The sequence below is a fragment of the Triturus cristatus genome, chromosome 11 (assembly GCF_964204655.1).
Source record: "Triturus cristatus chromosome 11, aTriCri1.1, whole genome shotgun sequence".
In the NCBI taxonomy this organism is placed as follows: Eukaryota; Metazoa; Chordata; class Amphibia; order Caudata; family Salamandridae; genus Triturus; species Triturus cristatus.
This window is the reverse complement of record NC_140594.1, coordinates 690,680,310-690,700,423: the sequence shown is the minus strand read 5'-3', so window position 1 is coordinate 690,700,423 and position 20,114 is coordinate 690,680,310.

Sequence of the window (20,114 nt, the reverse complement as noted above, 5' to 3'; positions counted from 1 at the left end):
AAGACCAAAGCGTTAGGTGCGTCATGTTGCAGGGATTCTGCTCATGCACAGAACTATGCGCAGGAAACCAGGACCTCAGTGAATTGTGGTGTACCAAAATACTCACCTCAGTACCCAGAACCCCTATCCAACTAGCATCAGTGTCTTATTCGTTCTCCGTATCATCTCGAAGCTACCAATGATTAGACAACCCAGCACAAGCGACTTAGAGTACTCTCAGGAACGGTGGGAATCAGAAACACCTTTTCGTTATTATTCTCATATCAGTCCACAACAAGAGTAATCAGAGACACAGAAAAGTTTAAAATGTTTATTTTTAAATACGTGCTCTAAGGTGCAGTACTTTGGCCAACATAAGCAGACAAATGATTAAAAACAAAACCATCAGCATTGTTACAATACCATAGAAAATGAAGGGAGAAATCATATTACAAATGATAGTGGAAAACAACCACCCTTCCTTCGCTAGTAAGCTTGTTTTATGAAACTAATAGAAGGTCTCTAGGCTTGAATGGGGAACCCCATAGCTTAGGTGAATAACATCACAGGATCTGCTCTGCTCTCTGTGTCTGGAAAGGTTTTCTCCAAGTCCCTGAATCATGCATGCAAATGCAATATTAAAGGCACCCGAGTTTCAGATATTTGCAGCTGTGTGCGTGTTATGACTAGAGCGTGGGCCGATCAACCTGAATTCAAAAGCATACATTGTTATTTGACCTTGACGGCTTCTGCACACAGTGTTCAGACTAGGGTTGCGGTGCACGTCTAGGGATGTGAACAACAGACCGTTCTCATGTGAAGAAAATGCAAGCAAGCAGTTTTTCTTGTAATAACAGCTACCTGCAGTGTCGTGTGCAAAAGCAGCAAAAGTGGCAAGATGGCTTTGTACATCTAAAGCGCTTATGCTAACATAGCAATGTGTGCACATAGAACCCCGTCTCCACTACAATCTCAATTTGAGTTATAGGCCTGAGCCACAGGCCAGGGTATTTAATGACTGAGAGAACAAATAATAATAGCTACAGCCTGAGGTAGTGGGTGCATACGGCCATTAGAACATTCCACTACTGAGGGTAGAATGTTTGAAATTAAAAATGGAGAAGCAGAAAGACAAGGATTGACATGTTGGAGCAGAACGCTTACACCTGCCATTATAATCCCTGAGTGACTCCATTGTCTTCAATGGGGCTCCCAACATTCTAGTTTTTTCATTCGATGTTCTAGCCTAACAAACATGTTACTTACCTTCTGAAACTCCTTTTTTTGGTAAAAACTTTAACTCCCTACAGATTCTCCACTTATTGTATAGCCGCAGGTGTCAGACTGGATCCAGAAACGTTTGCATAGCAATTCCCTTGTGCGCTGACAGATGACATCATGCTGCCTTGTTTTACATCATGCCACGTCATCTCACACAGTTGTGACATCGGAACCAGTATATACCCGCCACCTTCTTGAACTGGCGTAATTTTCTTCCTAAGCATCCTTGCCAACAGATGTGGAGCCAATAAAAACTAATATGAAGGAATGTGAGGAACTTTTTAAGATGGAATCTTATTAACATTGGACAGAATGAGAGCATTCCACAGAACAGGGAGGAGATTGGGCTAGTTAGGAATCGACGCTTGGATACGGTCTCTACTCTCTACCAGCTAAGGCAATACCAAAGGTATATAATTTGTTCTTCTGATAGAGACTTTTAACCACAGATTCCTCACCATTCAAATAGATATCAAAGCAGTATCTCTCAGGTGGTGTGTCTGTGAATGCCTCAGACCAGGAAGTCCTGCAGGACCGATTGGGCAAAATGCCTCAAACCCCAAATCTGGCTGTCTAGTCTGTAATGCTTAGTGAACGTATAGAGAGATGCTCATGTAGGGGCTTGGCAGATGTTCAAGAATGGCGCATCACATGCTAGCATTGTGGTATCAGCTTTAGCTCTGGTGGATTAGGCATGGAAACATTCAGGGGCTGCTTTTTGGCTAGCCTATATCAAATCTTAATACATAAGAATCCATCTAGAGATGGTTCTTATCAGTACTGCTTTGACCTTCTTTGCCAGAGAAAAACCGACAAACAGTTGGCCCTATCAAAATTCCCTGGTCTTCTCAATTTAAAAGCTGTTCTTCTTTCTTCCATGGATGAGTCGGTACATGAAATATTGACAAGGTGATCGATTCGCCTATCTGAAAAGGGTGTGACTACTTTAGGCAGCACTGCTGATTTGGTGCGAGGAATAATTTTTCTGAAAAAAAAAGACTCAAATGATGGAACTGAAAACCAGGCCTGTTGTTCACTCGCTCGCCTGGCAGATGTTATGGTGATGAGGAACACTGTTTTAGGTAAGTAGATGTAAAGGACATCTGTACATAGGCACAAAAGACAAGAACATCAGGTAGGTCAAGGCTAGATTTAAATCGCATTGCAGCATTATAAAAGGAGTAGGTGGGACGAATTGTTCAGCCCTTTTGAAAAAACACATCACAACAGGTGATCTGAAGAGGGATAGCTCATCTTGTAAATGTAAAAAGGATGAAAGTGCCAATACGTAACCTTTAACTGTGGCCTCAACAAGACGTTGCTTGGCTGATGATAAACAAAATATCAGAAAAAGAAACTTGTTAAGGTTGAAAGTGACACACAAAACCTCTCCCAGCATTCTGTATAGACAGACTTCTGGCTTCCAGAATAATACTAACCAGTTTGGGAGGAAGGTTGAATGTCATCAACTGTCACCTGTCAATCTCCATCCAGGCTCAGTTGCAAGAACTGGCCCTGCTGCTGTGACTAGAGATCTTCCCTAAAGGGCAAGCGGATCGGAGGACATTGGCTCATTGCTAGAACTTCCGGGTACCATACTCTCCTCACCCAGTACAGAGCCAATAATATTAGTTAGGCCTGGTCCCTCTTCATTTTCCTGAGCACTTTGGCCAGGAAAGGTAGGGGCTGAAAGGCGTATAGGAATCCTGAGATCCGATGTAGGGGAAAGACGTGTCCTAAATAAGACTGCCTTGGGAACTACAATAAACAAAATTTGCGACACATTCTCTGTGGTGGCCAATAAATTGAGCCAGGGTTCTCCCCATTACTGGAATACATCCTGTGTCACCTCTGACTGTAACTTCCATTCCTGATCTGCTCGCCACCATTTGAATCTGCCCTGGTGTTAAAAGATCTTGCCTGATATGGGCAATCAGGGAAGTGTACTGAGCATTCAGCCTCTTCCAAAGGTGTGCATCATCCAGGCACAAGACTCACAACCTTACTCCACCCTGTTTTTTGCAGTACCACATAGCAGTTGTGTTGTCTGTGAGAACCTGTACCCATTCCCCCTTAATCAATAGAAAGAGCGCTTTCAGTGACGAGTGAATCACTCATAACTCTAACACATTGATGTGGAGATGAGCCTCTGGCAGAGACCAGAGTCCTCTGATCGCCACGTCACCTGGACAACTTACCCAGCCCAGCAAAAATGCATCCATCACAACTTTCTTTTGTAGGGAGGACCTGGTTGGAATCAATTAGTTTCCTTTTGGCTAAGCCCACTAGAATTTCAGCTCCCACTGCAGAAGCCACCTGGAGTGGTTCACAAGGGAGATGAAGGAGGTCAGTAGGCAAAAGGTCAAGAAATCTCAGAGCTGACCTCACTGTAACTCAGGTTGTAGTTTGAAATATCTGGATCATAACCTGAATAGCCTCGACTTGTTGAGGCAAAGGGGAATTGATATGCGAAAGTTTCCGAATCTAGTCTGGCAGCTGGGGACATTCAAGAGGTGGGGAATCTGCATTCAGAAGTCTCTATCAGCCCAAAGGCGAATCAGATTCCTGAATGTTAGGCTGGTGCAGTCTAATAATGTATATTCTTTCCAGTTCCTAGGGCAGTGTTGGCCTACCAATGACCTTCTGTCTAACAGCCCAGATCAACTTCACTAGGGAATTTTTTATTAGGCCTAGGTAAAATTATGTGTACGCTGACGTGATCATGATTATCCAGTATTTTGTGTTACACAAAATACCCCAGAGTACACCATAACGCTAGGCTGCATAATTAATATTTTCTAAGGGTAAAAATCCTATTGCAGGAGCACAGAAAAAATGTGAAAGGGAGCGACCGTTTGCATCAAGTTTGTGTTGTTTTAGCGCAAGATGCAACAAAAGTGGACAGAAAGATTAATTTAATGCTAAATTAATAGTGCAAAAGGCTGGACCAGCATTACGCCTGATAATGTGTAGTTTTGTTTGTTTGGCCATTTCTAATCATTTCCACAAAGGAAATTAGTCAAAATTTGCTCCCAAGTTTTTCAGTATGAGAAAGAAATCCTATGGTAATTGTATGGAGACATTTACTGTGATCCAGCTAGTAAATATGGGGTATGTAAGCCCTTGGCAGGCTGTACTCCCTTCAGCCAGGCCAGTTGAGGGGCTTCCACCTTTGTCCTGGCAGACCACAACCCACCATATATAGCGATATTTGCCTGCGTGGTACTGAAGCGATCAACATTTTCAGTGCACCCTCACAGCAAAGATTTTTTGTTTCTCAAAATTAATCTCCCAAAGTGGGAGTTTATTTTTGAAAATCAATAAAAAATTCCCCTGACCTGCTGGGAGTTTTCTTCCAGCTTGTGCTAGCCACTTATTTCTTCCAGTTTCGGACCAAATCCTGACGGTCTCAAACAGGGAAAAAAATATACCAGAATGCATGCACTAAATAGGGTGGATGATCTGAGGTGAGTTGGCTGTCATTTCAAGGCTGTAAACCCCAGAGTCAGCACAGGGTCCACAGGTGGAACAACTGCAAATAGAGTGGGCAAACTTGGAATTAGGTGGACAAGGTAATCTTCACACTTAGGGTTCAATACAATTTTTACACTTGCTAAAGAAAAAGCTTCTCAGGACGGGGAGACATGGGTTAGCTGCTGTCGCCTCCAAAGCATCATGCAATTTTACAGACCAGTATTTCCAGCTGGCAAAATCTGGTCCGATGTTACTGCCACTTGAAATCTAGGTCTGGCGCACTGGGCCATTTATGAGCAGGTGGAGTGGTACATTTCCTAAAGTGCAGACTGAAGTACATGAGCATTGAGATGTTAATGCAGACATGAAAGAATAGGATTCAAAATGTTTGTGGAGATGTGTTTTTTTTAGTAGTTTGAGACACAATATCTTTTAAAGGGCTAAAAATAGTTAGAGAGTTGTCCGCACAAGCATAGCATCCCCTTTTTAAATCTGAGTACTCAGCCTGAGCCTTCCCATCATCATAGTTGAATGACAACTACTTAATTTTAAAATAGTAATATTTTGGAACATAAAAATATGTTCGAGTGTGTGCACATGTATATGTATGTGTGTGTGTGTATATATATATATATATATATATATATAAAACCATTGTTTTTTTCTGTGAATTTCTAAGCTTTTTTAATGCATAGTAAGCTATCATTACCATACCTAACTATAACGTCACTTTCACCTTTGATTTTTACAGTTCATTTTTACGTTTTTTAGCATAATATTTTATAACCATAGGTAACGCCAATCCCATGCCACGCAGGCCTTTGGCTGTGTAAGGCCATACCCTCACAACCATCCAACACCACGCTGTGCAAGGCTTGCAGCCAGGACCTGCTCCTAACGCCTCGCTGGAAAGCAACCCCAAAGACTGTGTGTGGCGTGGGGCTGGCTGTATGGACTAGCATTCAACCAGATCCTGCTTTGAACCCCTCGTGAGCAGCCAACCACATGCAGTGCACGACAGCCTGACAGCAGCTATGCCCTATGTCCAAAACCCCACAGGGAGGCAAATTTAAGCTGCTGCATGGTCTTCTAGCATGTGTAGTGTTCAGTTGGCCTCCAGGTCCTGGCCAAACTCAAGCAGAATTACTGACTTTGTCAAAGACTCACAAAACCAAAATATAAAAATTGGGTCTATTGGATTAATGAATCAATGGGTGGGCCAATAATATTTATAAAGCATATCTATCATCGTTTTCCAAAAATCTGCAATATTATACATAAATTGTATATTTTAGTAATTCACACAATGCAATGTTTAATAATAGCGATTAGTATAAAAATGTTTAAGAAAGTTTTGATTAAAAAAATAAAACCAACATGTCATTGAGTCTTTCTTTTATCATTTTTCATCCCACAAAATGCAATCATACAAAAAACCATAATAGAGCTCTAAAAAGCATAGAGCTCCAGAGTATGGTAAGTTCTCCTAGGGTCATGGATGTAATGACAGCAGAAACGTACTGCTTTTTTTAATGTTGCTTGGGAGCTGCTGCAGTCGATGCAGCCATGCCAACAATGTTTGGTGGTGCCCCTGCCCCTTCTAGGGGCATCACTAAGCTCCAAAGAAAAAAGTTTAGAGAACCCTCGCGGGGCATAATGGGGCACTTCTCCAAGGAACAGTGAATAATAAATGAGCGACTCCTGCTGCTCATGTATTATTCATATTTTCTTTATTTTTAATTTGTTTAATTATCCGAGAGGAGGGGTCTGGTTTAATATCGCTCTCAGAATTAAGACTGGCCTCATGAACCACATCACCTTATTTTAAAGGAGAGTGGGCCTTGTGGCCCCCTTCCAGATCCACTACAGGCCCAGGGGACCCTTTCCCCAGGGCCATATTCTCTTTTAAGTGGAATGGGCACACAGCCTGCTTTCCCAAGTCAATACTGGCTCCAGAGACCCCATACCTTAGGGCTGTTTTCCTTGACTGAGCCAGTACTGGTACTGGGGACCTCATCTCCTGGGGCCTTAGGAGAGTGCCATGTTGCCCAGCCAGGACACCCATAACACACAACATTGGTGGGCCATGAGGGAAAATCCAGGACCCACATAACCCGACTGCTCCCCTGCACACACCCAACCTGGGTGCAGTGGGTGTCGGAAATGCTCCCGTCTGGTGGGAGCAGGTTCTTTTCTCTGCTCTTGCCGGGGTGGAGCAATCTCAGTCTCTCTGCCTGCCCGAACGGTGGCAGGGATAAAAATTATGCTCTCACCTAGCAGTGGCCAGTTTTGAAGCTCTTGCTAGGTGAGAGCATTAAAGTTTTCCATGTCTGTGGTCTTGTGGCCAGGGAAACAGTGTCACAGGGGTAGCCTCCCTGTGACACAGGTGAGCAGGGCCCATGCGCCTTTGGTGACTCATGGAGGTGGGCTGCATGGCCCCATTTACTTTTAAAATACGACACTAGGGAATGGGATTCCTGGACCTTCTAGGCTCAGGGAGGGCGGCCACTGCCCCAGCCTCTTTCATAATTATGCCGGCCTCATGAGATGGGGCCCCCAGGGCCTTAATCGACTCAGACAAGGGGGAGGGCAAGCATGCGCCTACCCCAAATTTGTAGTTTGTTTAACTCCCGGGCCCTGCCCAATGCTCTGGGTCATTTTCATTAAAAAATGAATGGCGGTTGCGATTTAATTAATTTTTACCTCTAAAAGACGTCTTTCTGATACCCTTACACAAGGCTAGAGCGGCAGGGTATACCCCTACCCTGTCCCTTTTACTTAAAAAAATGCTTACTTAGACTGTGAATGGTTTAAGATCTGCGAACAAAAGGCATAACATAAAAGCAGAGTTATAGCCCATTGCCTACAAAATTATATGCCTTCAGGGAACACGCCTCCCGAAGAACGATTCTGAAAAAATAATCACAACTTAGCTTTAAAATTATTGTTGTGTCCATTCAGATAGGTCCTAGAAGGGGAGTTGCTCTGTTGCTGAAAGGTAATACTTGGCTATGGTGCAAATTGAAAAATGATGATCAAGATAGATACGTTATAGCTAGACTTAGGAACCAAACATGTACCCTAATGGTTTGCAAAATTTCAGCCCCAAATAAGGATGATCCCTCAATTTTCCAGTGGCTTTTGTTGAACTTTCTCTTTTAAGGGTGCTTTCAAGCCCCAAAAAATTCCAAATCCAGAAATTGTTTCTTCATGTAGCACTGTAACTTATCATAACTTCCTATGGGCTTATAAATGTTTGATGTGGCCATAATCTGAATAGACTAGGCTTTACCTTTTATTATTTTACAAATAATGCGTACTCTTGAATCAACATTTTTTAATTTTAATTAATATATGCTCACGCTCACAGGCCACTATTTGGATGTCCCCTTGGGTAATATTTGATCACAACTCTTCAGCACTAATCATACTTTTCAATTCCTTTCAAATGCCAAATACTTTACGCAAATAGATTTTCGATAGAAAAAAACTGTCACATTTATATCCCTAAAAGAATTGTAAATTATTGAGAAAGTAATTTGAACTTGTCTAGGATTAATTTGGCCTTTGACTGATGAAAAGCAGCTATAGGAGGAGCCACATTATCACTTACCTTGGCAATTAAGAACAACACTTTGAAATTTAGAACTTAAACATGCTCTAGCAGTTGAAATGCTGTATCAGCTCTGACTTAGCAGAATATTCATGATAAAGTTATTATACCTAAAATTCTTTTAAAGAAAAGATTTAGGATACAATGACAAATGATGCTTAAAACACGTACTGAAAGATTTGGAAATAAAAATATGGAGAAGTTTCTGCCTCTCGATAATAAAGAATAAGTTAATAAGTACACTGTTGGGTCAATATAGACTCACGGGGTCAACTCAACTGTCAAAATGTTATTGTTGATACTTGTAGAGATTATTTTATAGAGTTCAGATCTTGTCTACATAGCTCATCACAATCTCCCTAAATTTACTTAGACTCAACACAAGCTGTTATATACTTCCATCTGTATTCAGGAAGTGGAAAGAGCTATAAATAGTCCTCCTAAAGGCAGAGTTGGTGGTTCAGATTCTCTTATACTTTTGTTCAAAATTCTAGCACCTTTCAGCTGTTAATGTTTCATTCTTTTAGAATGGGGACCTTACCTCCTCCCTCTTTGAAATAAACTAATACTGACATGTTTTTGAAAAGGGGTACAGACACCACATTTTTTGGCTCAAATAGGCTAGTCTTTCTTATAAATTAGAATTGCAAAATCTTTTCGAGAATATTGCTTACCAAAATTTCATTTTGGATTGATGGATAGGTTAACTATATGTAACATGGATTTGTTTCATTACGAGATATGACTAACTGAATAAATTTTGTCATATGAACTTTTAACATGCCTGGTTACGAAAAACTCAACTGCAATGATCATGAAAGGTCTTTGATAGGGTTTTCTCGTCCATCCTGTGGAAAGTTCTGTGTTATTTTAGATTTTGTCACTGTTTATTAACATAATTAAATTCCTTTATGAAGAATTAACAGCTAGTATTAGATGTATGGCTAGCCTGTTAGATAAATTTGCCATTTATATGGAACACGTCAAGGATTCCCTTTGTCCCCATATCTATTTGCCTTCTTCCTTGAAACATCCTTGAGACACCTAGAGATGAATACAGATATTCCAGCCTTGAGAGTTGACAAAGTTGATAACAAGTTAGGTGATTACGCAGATGATACTGCCTTATTTAGTATTAGCCCAGCTTCAGCTCTTCCTGACATTAGATACAAGATAAGCAGATTCAGGGATGTTTCAGGATATTTTTTTAATGAAAATATGACTCAAATTTTGCATAATGGCAAATGTCCAATCTTGGACCTTTGATATGTTACGTTATTTAGGAGTGGAATTGTAATTTCAAATACTTCCTACAACTGCAGCCTCTTTTAGAATAGGCTTTCAATAGGAATAATTGGAAGATCGAATGTCATTAAAATTGCAATACTGCCTACATTTCTTTTTTATTCAGACCATTACAATTGATTGTACCCTAGTTCTTTAAAGAAAATGGACTCAGCCCATTTTGCCTTTTTATATGGCAATATAAAAAAAGCTTGCCGGGCTATCCAAAATCTTCGGTTTACTCTTTCTTGAGGTGGACTGAGACTCCTTTGTTTTAAATTCTATTATTCTTCTAGATGCTCTCAGTCACTTGGCATTATTAACAATTGATCCCCCCTAATGACCTTTTATGATGACATCTCATTTTTCATAGGTTGTTTTGACCCTTCATGTCTCAAACAAACATGATACAAGTCCATCGCCATTTATGCTCATATATAGTCCCAAATTACACAATATCTATAGATTGTTAAAGTCACTAAATATACGTCTTCCTGCCATAAACCTTTATATCCAAATTTTCCACACAATTCTTCTGTTTTTTCATGATCTTGCTCTACACTGCAACATATGGGTCAGCTATTTGATGCATCAAACCTTATTTTTTATAGTGTGCACATTGTTCAACTCTCATGGCTATCAATATGCTTTATTAAAGTATTAAAAATCTGTCAGATCATTTGTACAAACAATTCAGAGTTTAGTATAAACCTTGTATCCTTCACATATATCAATCTCCTTGGCCTAAGGAAGTGTAAACAGCGTATTAATTAAACATATAAAATATAACATTTTGTTAGAGAAATTACCAGATAATATACTACACCTAGCAAAAAGAAGGTCAGATAAATTGGGGAGGTTATTAGAGAAGATGACATCACTAAAAGCTAGATATTAGGACATAAAGTGGTCCATGTGTCAGGTTTGCCATCACAGCACTATAAGCTGTGACAAGACATCTATTATACACCTAAAAAGGGTTATTCTGAGGACGTTTGGTATGACTGTCAGTGCTTCTGGTGTGGGAAAGCAGGCGTAGATATTATCCATTTTTTATTGCTGCAAAAATAGGGATTATTGCACACATATATTTCAAGAACTGAACAGATTATTTAACTTCCCACTTTAAATGCCTACAGAGCTTCCATTGCTTGGATTCACTCCACTCTTTCCTATGAAACATGAAGGAATTATATTTGCAGCAACTGTCTCAGCAAGAATTTGTATTGTGAGATCATGGCTTGATAGCAATCCACATAGAGTGAGCTAGCGATGCTTTCAATATCTAGATCTCCGCAACTTAGTATCAAAAAGAATGGTAAATGGAATTTGTTGTGTAGGATTTGGGATCCTGTCATTCTATGGATGCATACACATTTGTGTCCAATGCACTTTTGAATCATTAAAATGTTGTTAATCAGGGGATTGCTCTGTTTTTGTTATTTATTTCATATACTGTAATTAAATATCTTAAGAGTAAATTGTGCTTTTGGTGCAATGACTTGCAATTACTTAGTTATAATAATATTAATATGTATCATCATTGCAAAATAAACAATAAATAAAATTGGGTAGCAGTAAATGTTGTGAATTTCATGAAACAAAATCCAGGAACTTCACAAAGCTCACCTTCATTATTTGAATTTCACCCAGGCCTAATATTTAGGTCTGCGCCTTCCTCTGAGAAGGTGTGCTGGTACACACTAGGGGTGGGCGGAATCTGCGTAATCGCGTTACGCAAATCTCCGCGAAACGGTAAAAAATCTCCGCGAACACGCAGAAATTCCGCGAACACGCGGAATTGCTTGTTCGCGATGCTTTTTTTCTGTTCACAATCGCTGTTTGCGTGCTCGGGGAGAAATATCTCGTGAACACGCATTTTGAGAACGCGAACAAGCAAAAATTTCGCGAAGTCGCGGAAAGCGGAATTTTGGGCAATTTCGCGTTCTCCGCAGAATGCAAAATTACCCAAATTCCGCAAATTCCGCGAACGGAACGGAATTTACCGCCCAGGCCTAGTACACACACATGATTAATGCACTAATAATAATAAATATAATAATATTTTTAATGTTATTTTATTTCACATGTGTGATTAATTTAAATTATTACTTGCAACAGCAATTCATGCAGTTATTATCAAATTAAAAACAGTTATAATAAAAAGTCAAAGACGATATGACTAGGATGGGCAGGTCGGAGTCACTTTTGACCTAGCTAATCCAATGTTTAACTTCCCTCTCCAGGCCTCTATTGCATTGCAGGAAAAGTGGCTTGAACAGGGAAACATGGGTTAACGGTGTGTCCCTTCAGGATGTAGCCAGCAGCGGCTGATATCAGACGGGGTGGTAGGGCGGGGGAGAGTAGAGAAATAACATTATAAAAAGGTCTTACCTTTAAAGGCCGGCCGGCCGGCCGGCCCGCTGCCACCTCCCCTCCGTCCTCTGTCTTTGTCCTATTCCTCTTGCTGTCCCGGCTGGCAGCAGGCAGCACCTGGGCAGAGAGGCTCCCCTGAGCCAATAACAACGCTGCAATGCATCATTGTGATTGGTCTGAGCTACGTGGATCAGTGCTCAAACTGAAACAGGGAGCCTGTGCATGTTCCTGACCAGGCTGTAGAATGCATGTTCCTGGTAGGAACATGCTAAGTGTGCATGAACTGTTTGGTCGGCCCAAGAGGACCAGCCAAACGGTTTATGCGCACTTTGGGAGTGCACAGCACTCCTCACCTACTCTGGCCAGCCCTGCCCCACCTCGCCACTTACTGCAATTGAGAAAATAAAATGATAATAACGATACGTTATTATCATTTCAGTTTTTCTTTTCAGCAGTGGGGCGACGCTCCTCCGCCTTAGCGGAGGGGCCCCACTGGATGTAGATAGTCATTGAGAGGCTGGGGCCCCTTGTACAGTTGGCTATGCAAGGTCCCGGCATATATGTGTCCAAAATTCTAAAAATATATGCTTGTGTTTACCACATGTTCTCTTGCTCATGGCCCGTTGTCAGTTTGGGGCTGGACACGTTGAGTTTTTTTGCCACTATGCCCATAAATTTAACTCATTGGCAGTTCAAAGCCATGTTCTTGAGGTGCAAAGCCTCAATGACAGAAAGCCTGCAAGAGCAAATTCCCAGGCTCTTAAACTGGCGGCTTAATATGGCCATTCTATCCCTCAGTAGAACTGGGCCCCCTATCTAACGGCTCTATTTAACGCAGTCCAGAGAGGTATGGCGATACCCAGTACATGGCTGGGAGCTGAGATAGTCCCAATCTTTAAGAAGGGCTCACCTCTCCTCCCAGCCAATTACAGGCCCATCAGCCTTATTGATGTACCTCAAAAAAAATTTGCAAGGCTGATCTTAGATCGCCTTAGGGACTGGATAGAAGAGTCCTCCATTCTAAGCCCTTACCAGGCTGGGTTCAGGAAGAACGTGTCTACTACGGACCAGATTTTCCGCCTGACCCTGCTATTTTGGAAAACTGTTAAAGCTGAGGGTGGCTCGTTATATACTGTTTTTGTGGACCTTCGTGCGGCGTTTGACCTGGTTCCCAGGGCCAAACTATGGTCTGTCCAATTACAACTGGGCATTCCTGTTCCCCTATTGAATATGATTATCCGACTGCACAGGGGAAATTTCGCACAGGTTAGGTTTGGAAAAAATGGTGCTTTAACATCTAGATTTCCCATTGACAGGGGAGTCAGACAGGGGTGTGTCTTGGCTCCCACCCTGTTCTGCCTCTATGTCAACAGAGTATTTACACATCTGAAAGAGGTCGTAAATAGTGATGCCCCTAAGCTTGCTAGATGTCGGGTTCCTGCGATTATGTTCACAGATGATACCCTACTACTCTCGAAGTCTCCGATGGGCATTCAACGAGTGCTGGATGGTTTTGAGACATTTTGCCTCGAGCGGGGCTTAGAAATAAATACTCTCAAAACAAAATACATGATTTTTAATCCACCAGTAACGACACGCCCTAACCCGAGCATAGGGAGAGTTAGGCTAGAAAGGGTTCAGACATTTGAGTACTTGGGGCTCACTTTAAATGAAACATTGACATGGGTTCCACACCAAATTAAAGCCCAACTTAAACTAGCCCAAGCAGCGGGGGGGATTATAAGACTCTTAAACAAATCATGTGCCAAACCAATTGTCCCACCCCTAGAAATTTACAAACTACAGGCAAGAGGGGGAGTAATCTATGGCGGTGAACTCTGGGGCTTTTATTGCCGTCCGGAGATCACAGTCACAGAAAATAAATTTCTTAGGCAGTTGTTGGCCCTTCCCCCCAGTACTCCCTTATTACCACTGAGACTCGATCTGGGCCTCAGATCTATTGATGAAGAATTGGGTCTCAAACCTCTAACATTTTGGCGAAGGATTTGGATTACCCCAGAGCTTCAGGACTACAGGAACAAACTTTTGGAAGTCCTAGGGCTCCCTAATGCAGGGAAACATCCTTGGCTGAGGTATGTGAAAGAGGAATTGGGGAGAATAGGCCTTCCGCTGCTGTGGTCTGACCCGGCGACAGCATGTACCAGTGTTTCACGCAAGCATTTGGCTAACTTGTACTACGAAACCAAATTTACTGCTTCTATACAGAAATCCCAATCTTCTATTCTAACACAAACCTTTCTAATGTTTAAAGATCTTTATTGTTTTGAGGGTGTTTTAAATGATATTAGACCATATTTTGCAAGAAAATTGTATTTGCAATGGAGATACGGCACCTTACCTATAAGAGCCTTTTCGAGTAAATGGTCTCCGCTCTCTCCAAAAAATTGCCCTGGCTGTGATGTCGATCAGGAAAACGAACTGCACATATTATTTTTCTGCCCTGCTTACAAAAACATTAGAAGGTGCTGGATTGTTCCCGTTTGTAAAAATTTGGGGCTCACGCACTGTGTGCACGCTTATCGAATTTTTAAAACAGATTCAACTACTGTAATAGTTTTTGCTGTGTCATCATTTCTGGCAGCAATGTGGAGGAAAAGAAGGATCTGTGATAACCTTGCTTGAAATCATATCCTCCTATTATAGTGTCATGGTTGTCAGGAGGAAGTTCCCTAAAGTCTAGACTGTATCGAGGTACACTGTATTGACTATTAATACTGGCATGTCCCATGGGCGTTGCTATTTATTTATTTTTTTTCTGCAATAATTGGTTTATGTATATTTGTATTACATTTTAACCATTGTATAATGCTGCATGGTTTTGTATATTTGCACTAATTTCATCGTTTTTTTAATGCTAATTGTATGGATACTTTTATGACTAATGTCGAAATAAAGATGATGAAAAAAAAACATGCAAACAATGTGAATAACTAACTCCCTTTGGCTCCACCAGCGTCTTTAGGTTGTTCCTTCATGATTTCTTTGTTATTTAGGGAGGCTTTCCAGTAATGGAAAAGTTCTGAACTCAATGACATGTACTTGTTTTTTATGTGGATTGAAAAGGTGCCTGATATGTAACCTTGGGAGTTTTGATTGATGAAGAAGTTTATGACCATTCAGGTGTGAGATTGCCTTGCCAATGCAGCTTTATTTACCCTCCCCCATACACCCAGCTATCTTGATCATTTAATAAGAGGCTGGCAAAATACTTTGCCCCATTATTGACTAATGCAAAAACAACAATGTGATCTATAGAATTCTTGAATTACTCTCGACCACTGGCAATCACTCAGGGCTGAATCCCAATCCATCATTTTTCCCACACCTTGACACCGCAGTTTGGACCCAGCCATATGCAAATTAGTCTTTACCCTGTTCCTCATGGGAACAGTCTAGCCCGAACATCTAGGCCAGGTCCTCCCTGAACTGGAACACAAGCAACCTAGGACCTGCGTTGCTCATTATTAAAGCAATGAAGTGGTAGATACTTCGCAGTGAATTATTACTGCATTTGTATATTGGGTGGATGGTTTATTCCTGCCAGGACTCCAGGATTGTCTCAGTTTGTAGAATATTGTATTGTATTGTATTGTATTGTGGGCTTATATAGCGCTAGAATCGACTCCCGGAGGAGTATCTCCGCGCTTCGATCGCTGGGGAACCCGTCCTGGCTTTCCCTGAGAGATGGTCCCTGACGGGAATCTCCAAGGTGAGACCAGGCATCCCTGGCGGTCTGGGGGGGCCATTTGTGAAGATGAGGCAAGCTAATGCCCAGAGTTGCCGAGTGCGATCCCTGATTAGTGTAGGCACCGAGGCGAGAATTATCGAGTCCGCTGACCCTGGTCCAAGACCCTGCCGCGTCGGGAATTGAACCCTGGTCCCGGGCCGTCCTCTGCCTTCGGGTCTGCCGCCTCTAACCAGTGAGCCACACTACTTCTATGGTGGTACAATGATAAACGCATATCAGACCAAAACTCTGTGCTTGCTATGACTAATGTTTGTGGGAGCTTTTTGGGTCTGGGGAGCAATCTCAATTGATTAGTTTCAGTTGCTCCTTTGTATAACTTAGTCAAAGTTCACTTGGTATGTCGCAAGGATATGGTGAGTAGAGGTCATTTTTCCCTTGCCGACCTTGCTGGCTATTGCTGGTCTGGAGACGTTTGCCTCAGGAGCACCATTTTCATCCTCAATTATCTCATAGTGAGCTTGTAGAAACTGGCCTACACAGTTTTCTAGATGTTGGCATTGTTGGCCTTTCTGTTTCAATTGTAGGCCCAGTTTAATATTTGCCAGAACACTCTTAAGGACTTGTTTTTTTTCTCATGTATGGGGACAACCCAAGATTTAGTATTTTTCTCTCGTTTAACTTCACAAATTTACATTTTATGTTTCTTCCGAGTCTGCTTAACCCAACCTTTGTTTTCTTTTTCTTTCAAGTATTTGTGCAAAGCCCTAATCTCCTTCTTTAGAACCTTCATTAGCATCTTGATTTCTTTAGTGACCAGTCCGGGGTTCGTCACCTTCAAAATGGTAAGCCTTATAGGCTGAGGTACTTGGATATTGCTGTAAGTGAGATGATATGAAGTTTTTCCAAATCTCGATGTTACAACCTTCACTGTTCATGTTTGAATTCAAAAGACAGATGCCAAATTCAGATATTGCTGTTATGGATGATTCCCTCCATTTTTTTTTTTTTACATTGTCCATTATAGGCCCCACTTGTAGGATGTAGGCTGATTCATGGTGCTACACATTTGTCTGCAAATTGATCACCTCGGGACAATGGTTGCTCTCCGATTGACATTCCATTTTATAAAGCAATATGAGTTTCAGCAATCCGTGCTAACTAGGGAGCAGTCTTGGTAGCAAGTGGTTATATTTGAGATTCGTGTCCATGAGAGAGGGTTATCGTCTGGAAATCTTCCATTTAGCACAAGTAAACCGATGGTATGACATTGCCCTACTAGGCTTCAGTCTAGCTTGTCTCACCTCAGATCAGTAGGCACTATTTGGTCTGGAAGGTCCAGATCAGGATTGTACTCTAGCACCTTGTCATCTTGGGTTAAGCCATGAAAAAGGTTTGTATTAAAGTCTCCAGTTAAAATGATACTTGGAGCCCGGTGTGCTACTTTTAGGTTCATTGAGGTATCAATCAGCTTGTCCATTGTTATTTTTTTGCCATATGAACTGCGGTTGACTTAAATATTCACCAATGACTCGTGTCTTTAACTGGGAGCTGATATAAACCAATAGCATACACTGAGCTTCAAATGTATTTTAAAGGGTTTGGCAGACAAGAAATGTTCAATTGCACACTGCAAACACGCATTGGCACAGTCAGTAATTCTGGCTTTGGCAGGCTTGTGCAATTGCTCGGTTTTTTTCATTTATTTTATTAAAAGCATATGCCACAAAAAGGAAATATGGAAAAGGTATGCCACATGGCTGTCACATGTTTACAATAAAAATTTGATTATAAAAAACCTTCAGTGATGTGACTGTTTAGTATTGATGTTTTTAGTTTTTTAGTATGTGATTGAGTCAAGAATAAATTACAATCTAACAAAGCGCTCAAATCACAGGCATATACAACTCAAGGCCACTTAAGCACTATATAACTGCAAAAAAGCAGGAAAAAAATGAAACCCATCTATCTAAGCTTATGAAGTCCAGACACAACAAATCCCTAGTATTTAATATGAAAGTGTGCACAGGTTTTGTACGGTCAGTCAAAGTGAAGGTAGCCATTGCATAAAGTGGGTGGGACTGTGCCCCAATCAATTTGCTGTTGTGAGAGCAAACACAATAAGAACGACCATTTAACTGACCAATGAATGAAGCCTGATAACCAAAAGCCCTTACATGCAAGCACTATAAATAAATGTTTGTAAAAACAATACTAAAGTTACTTGAAAGCGCAGAGCTAAAAAAACTGCTATGTAAAGTCCAATCCAGAGCATTCATAGCTTTATTTGTAATTAATACTCTGGGATGAGTCGGGCATAATTTAAATCTTTCTTCAGTAATCCCCCCTATATCACTGATGGCTTGCTTCTGGCGCACAGCATTCAGGATTTAACATAATATCGATGGTGCAACTTTCCATTTGCAACTGACCTTTTCGAAACATTAGTGCGGGATAATCGTATTGGTAATGTCAGTGCCTGGATCACAACTGCAAAAGCGAAACCAACTCCATCTTACTTTTGTAATGTGAACACATTGTTTCAGCACTAATACACACTTAAGCTACAGTGACTAATAATTAAGGCTATTTGCAGGGCTCAGCTCCCGACAGCCTGGAAGACTGGCAAGTGAGATATGGTGCTCTTGTTCTAGCATTTGCAAGTGTTTTTCAAGGTTGCATCTGCAGTGGGAAGAATGAACTGTTTGACAAAAGGTGTCTATGTATCAGGAAGTACATAGGTACCAGGTTGGTACGTGTATAATGAATGTACATCTGTTTGTCCTGCTGACAGGGACCACAACAGGGACCCCGTTGGGTAAATTTCCATTGACATGTGACATCTACCTCTTCTATCAGAGATTTTGTTTTAGCTTCAGGAGCTCCCATTCAATTCAGCTGAATTAAACCTCCCTCTCGAAGAACAATCCTGCTCATTAAGTTTTTTAAATATTCGGGCGTTGACAGTTCTACCACACATAGTTACTATTTCAGCAGGATAGAATAATTACTACGAATGGTATTAAATCTCGATCAGACATTTTATCTAGAATAGTTCATAAATGCTGGAAACAGTGTTTCTATGGATTTCTGCATGTTTTTTTCATTCAACCGGCTTGTCACCGGTTTCTCCGCAGTTATACACTTTTCCTGTTTTTTCTAGGCGACACAGTGCCAGACTGGCCGTAGCAGGCATCGGACATTAATATTTGCCTTGGCTGCGGAAGAGACGGTGGGACGTGGAACAGTTCCGCACAGAGTTTGCCAGTGCTGAGAGTTTCCAAGTGCTTGGAACCGCGGCTGGTTAGGAGTCGCCAACACTCCCTTTTCGTGACTGGCCGGAGACCGGTGAGACCGGCGAGACCGACAACCGGAGTAGGAGCCAGAGCTGGAGCTTGAGCCAGACCGGGACTCGCCATTGCAGGCAAACATTCGCTCGGACATCGCCGGCTCGTTTTTCGCTTCCCTGGGGAAGGTGCTGGGGAAGAAGTTCTCACACAGAGGAGCCTGGTGCTGGGGAAGCAGCTCTTGCACAGAGGAGCCTGGTGCCGAGCCGTGACCGTACAGGTGGCCGGCGACTGGAGACCGGTGAGACCGGAACTGGTGTAGGAGCTAGAGCTAGAGCGGGACTCGCCATTGCAGGCAACACCTGCTCGCTCGCACACATTTTGCTCACATCTTGCTTACCCCTGCTTGCTCGTTTGCTCGTTTGTTCCCTCCCGCTCCCTCCTGCCCGCATCAGCTGCCTCAGCGGCCTGCCTCAGCCGCATGCGACCGTGTGCTGACCCGCGGATGACTCGCGCTCCATGCGGCGCCGTGTAGGTCTCACGGCCCTGGCATCACCTTCATAGCACCCTCATAGGTGCTGGAGAAGTGGAGGTCGTGAGGGGGTGGGGAGCGGCAGCGAGTGGCGGCTGTTGACAGCGGCTAACTGCACAACACAGTACAATATAGGACTCCCCATTGGCGTGGTGGGAAGGAGCTCACACGTCCATCCATCCATGCATTAGCCATCAGCGGCAGGCCAAAACGGCAGGCCAAGGGCCCAACGCAACAAGCATCAAAATCTTTACTCTACCTGCATGCACGCATGTGCTTTGAGCATGGGACTTTGAGACATTTGGATCATTTGGAAAATCGTGATTGACTAACTGTGTGATTAGTTGTTGAAGTGGCAATTGGTCTGGAAGGCGCAGGCTTATGTGAGCAGATCTGCAAAGAGCCGCAAGAAAAGGAAGAAAAGCCCCCAATAGTAGTGGCAATAGTAGCAGCAACTGACAGCAACTGACAGAGACTGACAGCGAACAGCCGGTCAACAGGGGGCTGCTATTTAGCAGGCGGCAGACAGCAAAAGAAGAGAAAGAAAAGAGTGAACGGTCACCCTTAAGGGCCCTGTGAGCG